Below are 10,410 nucleotides of genomic sequence, written 5' to 3'. Positions count from 1 at the left end.
AATAATGTTGGTTTGTTTGAACATTAAATTGCTACTTACCAACAAAAATTAGAAATCAATTAACCAATATTAAAATAAATCTTTATTTAAAGAAATATGATTTTTTATATTAATTATTATTTTATTTTTACAGTGTGACATGAAATTATTTATTTTATTATTAATAATAAAAGAAAATATTTTTAACATATTACTTTTTCAGTGGTTTTCAGTTTTTTCTTGTCAAGCAATTATATGTATTTGAAAAACATTTAAAACTATTTCTCATAGAAATTATATAATTAAAATATTGAATATGAACACATATTGCATTAAAATTTAATAACAGCAATGAAATTTAAAAACAGTAATAAATATTTACATGTTCTATAAAATAACAGATGTTGAATGCTTTTTTTTTGAAATAACATAAAACTTTGAATTCATAAACAAGTTGGTAATAAAAAAATTTCAATATTTATACAGTAAATACATATGTATGTAAGTATAAAATTATAATTAAAAATATTTTTTTTGTTTTTTAATTTTCGTTATCTTTTCAAATAGAAATTACAACATTAAATGCAAATATTATAAAACTGAACATTCTAACATAGAAACTATGAAATGTACATAAAATATGGTGGGGCGTATGCGCAACATTTTAAAATTTAAGATTTTTCTTAACATTGCTCAAGTTACGGCTGCTTGAATGGCTGGGATATTAACATAAAATGCTACTTCCAGATTGGTTTTTGGTTTTAAAAATAGAAAATAGTGGAGATAGATACCGAATACGGATATCTGTTTTTTCAACAAAATCACTAAATGGTCTGTACAATGAAGAGGTAATCGCAAGGACTGAGATCCATTTTGAAGTTAGTGATAAACAATTTTACAAAAATTGAGAAGATCGCTATATTCGATGTATCATTCGATTGAATAAAGTATCGAAACTTGCAAGCAAAATGTTTTTGTTATAACTAGTTATACGAACTTTTTAGAGAATCTAATAATACGGCGTCCCCAGAATGCTGGGTATAAATCGAATTATTTGTGAAAAAAATTTTCACTTACCATAATATTGTTCAATTTATATAGTCTATGCATAGCCTTAAAAATTAAAAAAATTAAAAATAATTAAAATTAAATTTGGAAAATGTTCTAAGTGAGATCATAGAAGCCACATTAAAGCTCCATGAAGTAGATAAAGGAGAGCTAGAGCTTCAACGTGAAGAAACCCGAATAAGAGAATGAAGGTTCTTCAAATGATTCTGAATAAAAGCAAGCTGGCATCTGCCGAACTCCATCTCAAACTGGAGATGATTGGCTACGATGCGGCTTTAGTTTATGCGCCATGATAAAATAAGGTTAAAAGCTCTATTGAGCTGCAGGAAGATTAATGCAGAATAAAACCAAGCCAGATTGCACAGATTAGCGCAAACGGGAACTCCTCAAGAGGCTGTATTGTCATCACTCATATGGTCACTTGCAGCTAATGAGCTTTTGGAAAAATTGTGAGGTCCCCCTTATTGTGGATTGGGCAGAGCACACTTAAGCTCCAATCCTTGGATGTGTTATCGCAAAAAAATTTCACTGCCGTATGGATACAGTCAAATTCAACCGAATCGGACCCAAAGATTTGAATTAATTCTCATATGGATAGCAAAATTCTAAAATCTCGTATTGGCTGGTCGTTGATTGAAGGCTATATTGCGCAGGTAGTAGTCACCTCAGGCCACGAAATGTGAATACTGTCCGTCGGCTAGATTAGTATGGCTACCAGAAAGGATTCACAAGGTGTGTCCTATTATACATGGGGGAGACAAATCGTCCAAAGGTTCTACTAAGCGTCTCCGTTTTTTCGATAGTAAGAGCTTAACGAACCATCTTCTTATATCATAGCACTTAATGTATCCTTAAACAATATTATTTTGTGGGTGGAACAGTGCCCCGTCTCTGTTGCGGTATCAGTTTTGGACAGTTTATCAGAAAGACAAACATCCGGAAATCAATATCACTCCTGATCAACTTGAATTATGTACATATAAAGGCCTATATCAATCTTGAATCGTTTCAGATATCACAAAAAACCGTTATGGGAACTATTATTGACTGTGCAACATGTTGCGACATTAAGCAATCTTATTGACCTATGAAATCAATTTAGTACTATGCATAAATTTAGGTATACATATGCACATGCGTATGTATGTACATATGTATGTATGAATGTTAGTTGTGGTCACTTACCAGCGACTTGTTCGAATTATGAAATATGACCGCTGATTGGAGGGGCAGATTATAAATTTAAAGTGCACTAACAGCGCCCATTTGAGAGCGCCAACAGTGCGGATAATCTTGGCGACAATAAATTCTCAAATACAACAGCGACAAAATACACGAAGACGAAAAAAAAATTGCAAGCATGTTGCCAAGAGGCCGAATGCAACGGTGTGACCGAAGAAAAAAATGACAGACACACACACAAACACACTGCGGCGGGCAAAAGTCAACGAACGAAAGGTTTGCGTACACGAAGCTATGGCTAAAGAAACACGTGCAACACCCGCAATATGTGAGGTGAACACACATTCATAAATAAATACATATATATGTAAGTATATGGATACATTCGCGCGCTTGTTGCATGCCACAAGCGAAATGTTGGCGATGCGATTGAATTATTTCTAGCTGGTCAATTGGTGAATTGGTGCATGCGGACATTTGGTCAGTCGGTCAACGCGGCAACGTGGCAACAACAATAACAATGTAGTAACAACAACAACAACAACAACTACAACAACAACAAAAACAACACAATTAACAAAAGTAACAACAACAACATCACAAATAACAACAACAAAAGTAACAAACACAACAAAAGTAACAACAACAACAACAAAAGTAACAAATACAACACAAGTAACAAAAAACAACAAAAGCAAAAACAACAAAAGTAGCAAAAACAACAAAATAGTAACAACAACAAAATAGTAACAACAACAACAAAATAGTAACAACAACTACAGCGCGATATCGAACAATAAAAAAGTAAGTTTCAGTTTTTTGAATAATTTTTTTATGCCCGAGATTTTGCTGCAGCAATTGCTTGCCTGCTTTTTGCTTGAGTTCATTTTTGAAATGATTTTTGCTCCCAGATTTTTTTGTTTCCAGATTTTTTTTATAGTCATATTTTTGTTTTTGTTTTTTGATTTCCATTGATCATTTGTTTTTTCTTTTGTTCCAGCCATATTTATTCGCTTGGACTTATATTATTTTGCAACAACATGTTCAATACAAGAAAGTGACCACTTACAGTTACGATTACATAACAACGAGCTTTGTCGTTTGCTTTTTCATGCTGCCTAAGCTGTGGTTGTTGTTCTTGTCATTACTTTCTATTCACTCATATTCGCTTTTTACACACAAATGAACATACACACATACAAGTATTTAGTTAGTTTTTACGAACATGTCCAGTTGGGGAGTAGGAACTGCTAAATCCATTGCGGGCTCGTTGTTTGTGGCAACTCATGTACGTATGTATGTATGTATGTGAAAATACGCTGCCAACTTGGTGTTGCAAGTAATGCGATAAATAGCATTGCAAATTGACAATAATGACATAAAAGAGTTGCAACAATTATGGTCATTACTCGCCATTTACGTGTGTTTCTATGACGGCGCACATATTACATACATATACATGTATGTACATATGTATATTATATAGTATACGTGAATTTTTTGTGAGAATTGCTAAAACAGCGCAAAATCTTGTTCATAACTTTTTTGCAATAACAAAAATATATTTTATTAGATAATTTGTTTAGAAAACAATAAATATGTTGGATAGTGAAGGAGGACCAATCTAAGTCAAATGAGAATACTATAAATCGGATAGGGACGGAGTTCAACATTTAGGAAATGGAGGGGTTTGAAAAATTACCGTGTTTGTTGGGGATTTTGTAATGTCTAACTAACGGGTGATCCAAGTAGAGGTTCCTTTTTCCAAGGCATTTTTTGGCAGATCACGCGCGATTCGTGTCAAGCTGTCATGTTATTTTTGTTCAGTATTGTTTGGCATTTAATCATAGAAAGATTTGCTAAAGAAAAACGTTTACAAATCGTTCAACTTTATTCACCTTCTGTAAAGAATATGTTTCGCTCGCTTCGTTCAACTTCTGGTCAACATAATCGGCCTACTGAGCATACTATTCGCTACACCATCACCCATCTTGACAACCAACATTCATTATTGGATAATATTCGAACGAATGGACTACATCCAACACGCAGTGAAGAAAATATAGCAGCTGTAGCTGAGAGTGTACACGAAGGCTGTGGAGAGTCGATTCGATGTCGTTCGCAGAAACTCGAACAGACGTGTGGAACGTTTAAAAGCATTTTAAGTCGAGACCTTAAAATGAAAGCGTACAAACTACAGATTGTTCAAGAACTAAAGCCACTCGACCTTCACAAGCTTCGCTGTATGGACTCTTGAAATGTTCTAAGAAGATCCCATATTTTCGAGTCATACTTTGTTCAGCGACGAGTCACATTTCAGGCTCAATGGGTATGTAAACAAGCAAAAGCGGTTTTCGTCCCTACCAAATATAATCAATTTCATTAAAAAAAAATGTCGAACTTCAAAAAAAAGTCACGAAAATGTTGTTTTTTTTGTTAAAAATCGTTTAAAAAAAATGAAAATATTTTCGAAAATAAACAACTCTGGTAGGGACGATAACTATAAATGACGGAGAATTCCCAACATCGCATCCATAAATTTTAAAAATCGGTTGAATACGATTTTTTTGGGCCGGTCGAGCCACCAATAAAATGATGATTCGAGAAAAATGCGTTTAGAAACGAAGCAGCTGCAGACTTGTTCGATTGGCGCTTTGAGTAAACAGTCGCGTTTACGACACGTTCAGTCGATTATGCTCGAAAGTTATCAAATACTATGAATTTCGGTCTGAATTTTTCACAGCATGTTTTCAATAGGTTTTACTGTCAAAATATAAAAAAAAACGATTTTTCGAAGTGATTACATGAGAATACGCTGTTTAACATTTCCCATTAAATTGGAAGTTTCTCTGTTTTTTCTTAAAAAAAGTAGGGAATTTCGAAATGGATCACCCTTTATACGGGAGTGTGATTAATTCGTATAAATGGTATAAAGCTAATAGGAAGTTTGAAAATTGTAAATTAGGTATATGAGGTCTATTTTTTTCCACATACTATGGTTCCCTAAGGTGCACTTACCACCGCCAATATATCATATATGGAGTAAAGTGATATCGATATCGACGTTAAAAGCGGCAAGTCGTTCCATACATCAGTTTATTTTCTTCGTGCACACTCTCAGTAACAGCTGCTATATTTTCTTCACTGCGTGCTGGACGTGGTGTATTCGGTCGAATATTTTTTTTTTTTTTTTTTTTTTTTTTAAATTGAAAAGTTAATTTAATTACAATTACAATTTGTATATATATAGCACTAGCGGTTAAGCCATCAGCTTAAATTCGGTCGAATATTATCAATATATCATATGTAATGATTCTCGTCTTTCTGCTTGTCTAGGAACCGTACAGTTTGGTTAAAAGGGGTGACAAGTTTCCATGAAAATTATTTGGTTTACCAGTGAACATGAATGGAATTGGTTTAAACCTTATATTCTTAATATAAAGATCTGCGATCCACATCATCCGACGTTTCTTACCTCAATATAATAAATTTGGCCTCTTAGGACGAGTTTATATACCATATTTTAAATTGAAGGATGATTTTAATGTAATTTTCGTCGACGCAATTAACCATTTACATTACATACTACTAAGGTGCAACATTGTAATTAAGTTAGTGGCAATTATGATTTTTCTCAGCCACAGCAGCTGCCAACAAAAATGGCTACTTCTTGGGCGCACAAGAATTCTCATTCAATGCAGGTGAACTCATTTATATACGGCCTTGGCCAATTATGTCAATAAAACTAGTAATAAAATCGAACTATGTGGGCCACACCCCTGCATCTAATTAGACATAAATGTGCGTGTGTATATGTGTGTGTGTGTGCCTGTCTTTAAGTCATTAAATTGCTAGGAACGCTTAATAGCCGCCATAAGTACTCATAAATGCGTGTATTCATGCCAAAAGTGTATTTTAATTATTCTAGTATATTCTAGAGCACACCATTAAGTAACGGTACAGTTAGCATTGCGCAAAAACTGCACTTGTGAGAATGTCCTTAATCAGCAGTGTGGAGCGCACACTTTTGGCAGAAACACGGAGGGCAATAAAAAATGTAAAACAATCAGATATCATGCACCGAAATGTCATATATTCACATAAATGTATATGTGTGTGTATGGATGTAAGAGTGTTTGTTGGAGTACACATTATAGGCGTGTGTGTGTACTAAGCATAATTTTCTGACTGACAAATTATTTCAGCAAATGTTGGCATAAATTTTTTGACAACTACCGTTTACGATCTTTTGGCCAAGTCAATTGCGCAATCGCAATTTGATCCGCTTTTCGAGCATATCGACGCTGGCCAGCAAACACAAACAGCCACACACACACACATCTGTTTGTACTTAAGCGCTGTGTTTTGTTGGTGCACCTTAAAGGTGGTTAAAGAGTGGGCAGCAACTGTTCGCTTTTATTTTATTTTTTTGTCTGTAACTGTTTTTACCGTTAGGTAGCGAAAATCCGCGCGTTCTGAAAATGTATTGTATGGCTTTTTCGATGTTTGGTGGTTCGTGGTTTGGCTTTTTTCAGCACGAACGCTTTGATTAAACTACGGTAGTTTGCTGCCGATTTGGTGATTGCTATTGATATGGCATTAGTATTTCTGTTTATGTTTGGCGTGGTGATTGTGGCGCCACTGCATGTGTAGCGCTTGTAATTCACCTGCCAAGCTGCGTTCGGCCATTGCCTGCTTGGGCACTTGCAACTGGCCTGTAGCGAAAATTTTACCTAATAATCCATGGTGTGGTATTAGATAGCGGTGTTAAGTAACCAGATTAGTATCCAAATTTGTATATTTTACGATTTAGTTTTTACTCCGATTTTTATATCTTTTATGTGATGGACAGCAATAATAAAGAAATAAAGATATATATGTATATACTATAGCACAAGGGCGATCTGATAACGATTGGCGTCGCCATCCGATAGCGCCACTAGTGCAAGAGAAATTTGATATCATGTGGTGCATACTTATTCTTTGACAAGTCAGCATTTCAGAAGACCGCTGGTGACAGTGGTGGTGCGAGCGGATTTCAGAAAAATTGAGAAAGAAATTATAGGTCGTTTCTTGTTATTGAAATTTCAGTGTATTCGAAGAACGATCGAAAGTCAAAAATTTGTTTTTTGTCAGCCACTCCCTAGTGCTCCAAAAAAGCCTAGATCAAAGAATAACATAAGAGTACAAATGACATGATAATCGCCATGGAAACACAGCCTATTGTAAGAGCGCGAGATATAAGAGACAGTAAGCATATTATCCTGCACAAAATTTTGGGTATGAGAAAGCTGTCGGCGTGAAGTGAGCCAGGTACGAGTATGACTCAGTTTAAGGGGTTGCATGGGTTTACAGGTTTTTATTGTCTTATTAAATTTTACAACACTACTAGCATATTGTCTTAAATTTTCAAGTTGATCCGAGTAATAGTTTCGGAGATACAGCCTTGAGAACTCGTGCGCTCGAGGCTAGCTAGGCTAAGTGCGTCGTCTTTAAACGTGTTTTTCTCGAAACTGTGTTTTTGAAGTCGGTTGACAAGATTTCTCGAGAACTACTCAACCGAGCTTCATGAAATTTTACACAGGTCTTTAAAATACAATTCTTAAAGACTTGGACGAAGCTTTTTTTTCCGATTACAACTATTTGAAAAAAAAAATGTCGCGAAATTTTCATTTCAAAATTCCAATTTTCAGTTTTTTTTTTTTTTTTTTTTTCTTCGTCTAAGTTCTAATTTAAGGTTTCAACTAAAACTCGTAGTTTTTCACTTAGATTATCCTATATGGAGTTATCCTGCCAACGCGAGCGCATCTTTTTTCCGAAGGGTCACCGGAAATGGCGTCGCAATGGCCGAGTTTAAAAGATTTTTTCCACAAATTTCAGAATTTCTTTGTTTATGGTGTATATTTGTAACAATAAAAAAATTCTAATAAAATATTTAATATGAGAACAAAATTGCTTGAAATGCTTGCTGTTTTTTACCCGAATAAACCCATGTAAACGCTTAAGCGCAAATCGCAGGAAATTTTTAAGTGTTTTCGTCATCGTCGATGAAACACGAATCCACCGATACAAACCAGCGCTATCTGGTTTGAAGAAATCGCATGCTGTCTTACCACTGGGAGAGAGTTAATCGTTTCCTATTATTCACAAGCTACGATATAAATTTACTACATTTAAGAGGTCAAAATGGTCACCGGCCTCTACTATGCGGAGTTACTGGACTGATTCGACACCAAAAATTGTCCAGATTTCTTTATTTTCTAGTCTACAAGTACCGAATTTATTTTAGGAATTCTTATTGTCTTTCAGACGGAGCACAAATAATTATACAAGGCTGCTTTAATGCGTGATGTCGCACGTTCAGTGAATGGATCCGAAACGATATGGGTCGCCAATCCTGATTTTCACAAAAAAAAAAAAATTGTTCGGCGTTGAAGCTCATTTTTGGTTGAACGGGTATGTTAATAAAAAAAATTGTCGCACTTGAAGTGATGATAATCCACAAACTATTGTTGAGATGCCATTACATTGTTAAAAAGTCTCTGATTAGTGTGAACTATAGGCAAAGGGAATTATTGGTCTATATTTATCTGATTCGGACGACATGACTTAGCCAACCTAGCCGTTGTCTCTTAAATCGCTTAACCATGTCGTATTGCTCGTACAGCTCATTGTTCCATCGACTGCGATATTCGCAGTTGTCAATGCGAAAAGGAGCATAAATCTTCCGCAGAACCTTACACTCGAAAACTCGTGACGCCCACACATCAGACATTGTCATCGTCCATGCTCCTGCACAATATAGTAGGCGGGGATGATGAGTGACTTGTAGAATTTGGGTCTGTTGGTAAGAGTTATTCTGCGTTGAATTTCGAGGATCACATTGTTGTTGCTGTTAATGCTGGTTCCAAGATAGACGAAATTATCTACGACTTCGAAATTATGACTGCCCACAGTGACTATCTGGGGGCAGGAGGCTTCTAGATGATAGGGTTAGGGGTAGGTGGCAATAACGTAGGGACAATAGTCCTAACAGCCGAGCGACTTATGAGTACATGCGGGACGTTGTATTTGTCTGAGTCTGGCTTTTCTGCTCACGAGGCATGGGCCTCCGAATGCATTTTTGCATGTCGTTTGAGCGTGAGTTGTTAAAGCGGCGAGGACATTTAGCTGGGAATTCTGTTAGCTTTTGTATGAGTGGTGTGTGTATGTAATGTGTGTATGGGATCCTCAGGGAGTATCGTGGCGGCTGTGGTGAAACCTCAAATGGACCCAAAGTACGGCAGAGGTTTTAGATGGGCCTCGAACCCTATCAAGGTGGTAAGTATGTCTATTCCACCCTCCCAATGGGTACTGAAAATACCTGGCATTTTCAGGGCGCTGATCAACGCATTGATGTGATCCGCTGTGCTTTTGTGCACCATGGGGTAAGGCTGTCGTCAGCAAGCACCCGCGTTAAACAACCCGGGTGTTGTCAACAGTAAAGGGGAGCCATTTCGAGCGTGCGACGACTGTTTGTTTGATGTCATGAGATATTTCATCTTGCCTTCGTTCACTAACAGCCCCATACGCTTCGCTTCTTTGTTCAACCTGAAAAAGCAGAACTAACGGTGCTGTTGTTATGGCCAATGAAAATTTGTTTGGTATAAGTACAATTAAAGCTCTGGAATCGGACGGAATATTAAGCAAACTAAAACAGTTTTTATATGCCGCTAACGACTAGTGGAATACTAGTTCAATATTCATGCAAAAGTGGCTGAAGCTTTAAGTTTTTAAACGCAATTCCAAACGAATTGGATTACCTATAGGGTATGCTTAAATGCCGTTATGTACATACATAGTTATATGTATGTCAATTTTCAATTCAGCATGCCAGATAATGAGATGATAATATGCTTGCTGCAGACAAGATGTCGACCATTCTTAGCACATTGAAAAGCGTTTCATGTAGATTTATGGTCTCCATTTAATTTTTGGACAACAACAAGTGATCTTTTCATTGTCCGATTTGTCGGTGCACATTTGGTGGCAACAATGTCGGTCATATTATGAGCACATTCGGGACGGTCAAATACAGAGGCAGGTACATACATATATGTGCATATGTAAAAGTACTACATAGATACTCATGTGTACATACATATGTCTGTATGTACATATATACAAAACAGCTTTGTGCGC

General features: G+C 36.0%; 1 protein-coding gene across 1 annotated transcript in view; it reads left to right on the top strand.

Moving 5' to 3' along the window:
* The first annotated feature begins 2,940 nt into the window (after window positions 1-2,940).
* The window catches only part of LOC126756471 (keratin, type II cytoskeletal 6A), a 276,027-nt gene continuing 268,557 nt past the window's right edge, over window positions 2,941-10,410 (top strand). The window contains exons 1-2 of the transcript XR_007666586.1: window positions 2,941-3,033; window positions 8,539-8,685. The gene's annotated coding sequence lies outside the window, so the exon portion shown is untranslated. The remainder of the gene's footprint in view (window positions 3,034-8,538; window positions 8,686-10,410) is intronic.

The sequence above is a fragment of the Bactrocera neohumeralis genome, chromosome 4 (genome assembly GCF_024586455.1).
Source record: "Bactrocera neohumeralis isolate Rockhampton chromosome 4, APGP_CSIRO_Bneo_wtdbg2-racon-allhic-juicebox.fasta_v2, whole genome shotgun sequence".
Lineage (NCBI taxonomy): Eukaryota > Metazoa > Arthropoda > Insecta > Diptera > Tephritidae > Bactrocera > Bactrocera neohumeralis.
This window is presented reverse-complemented; position numbering and strand designations above follow the sequence as displayed.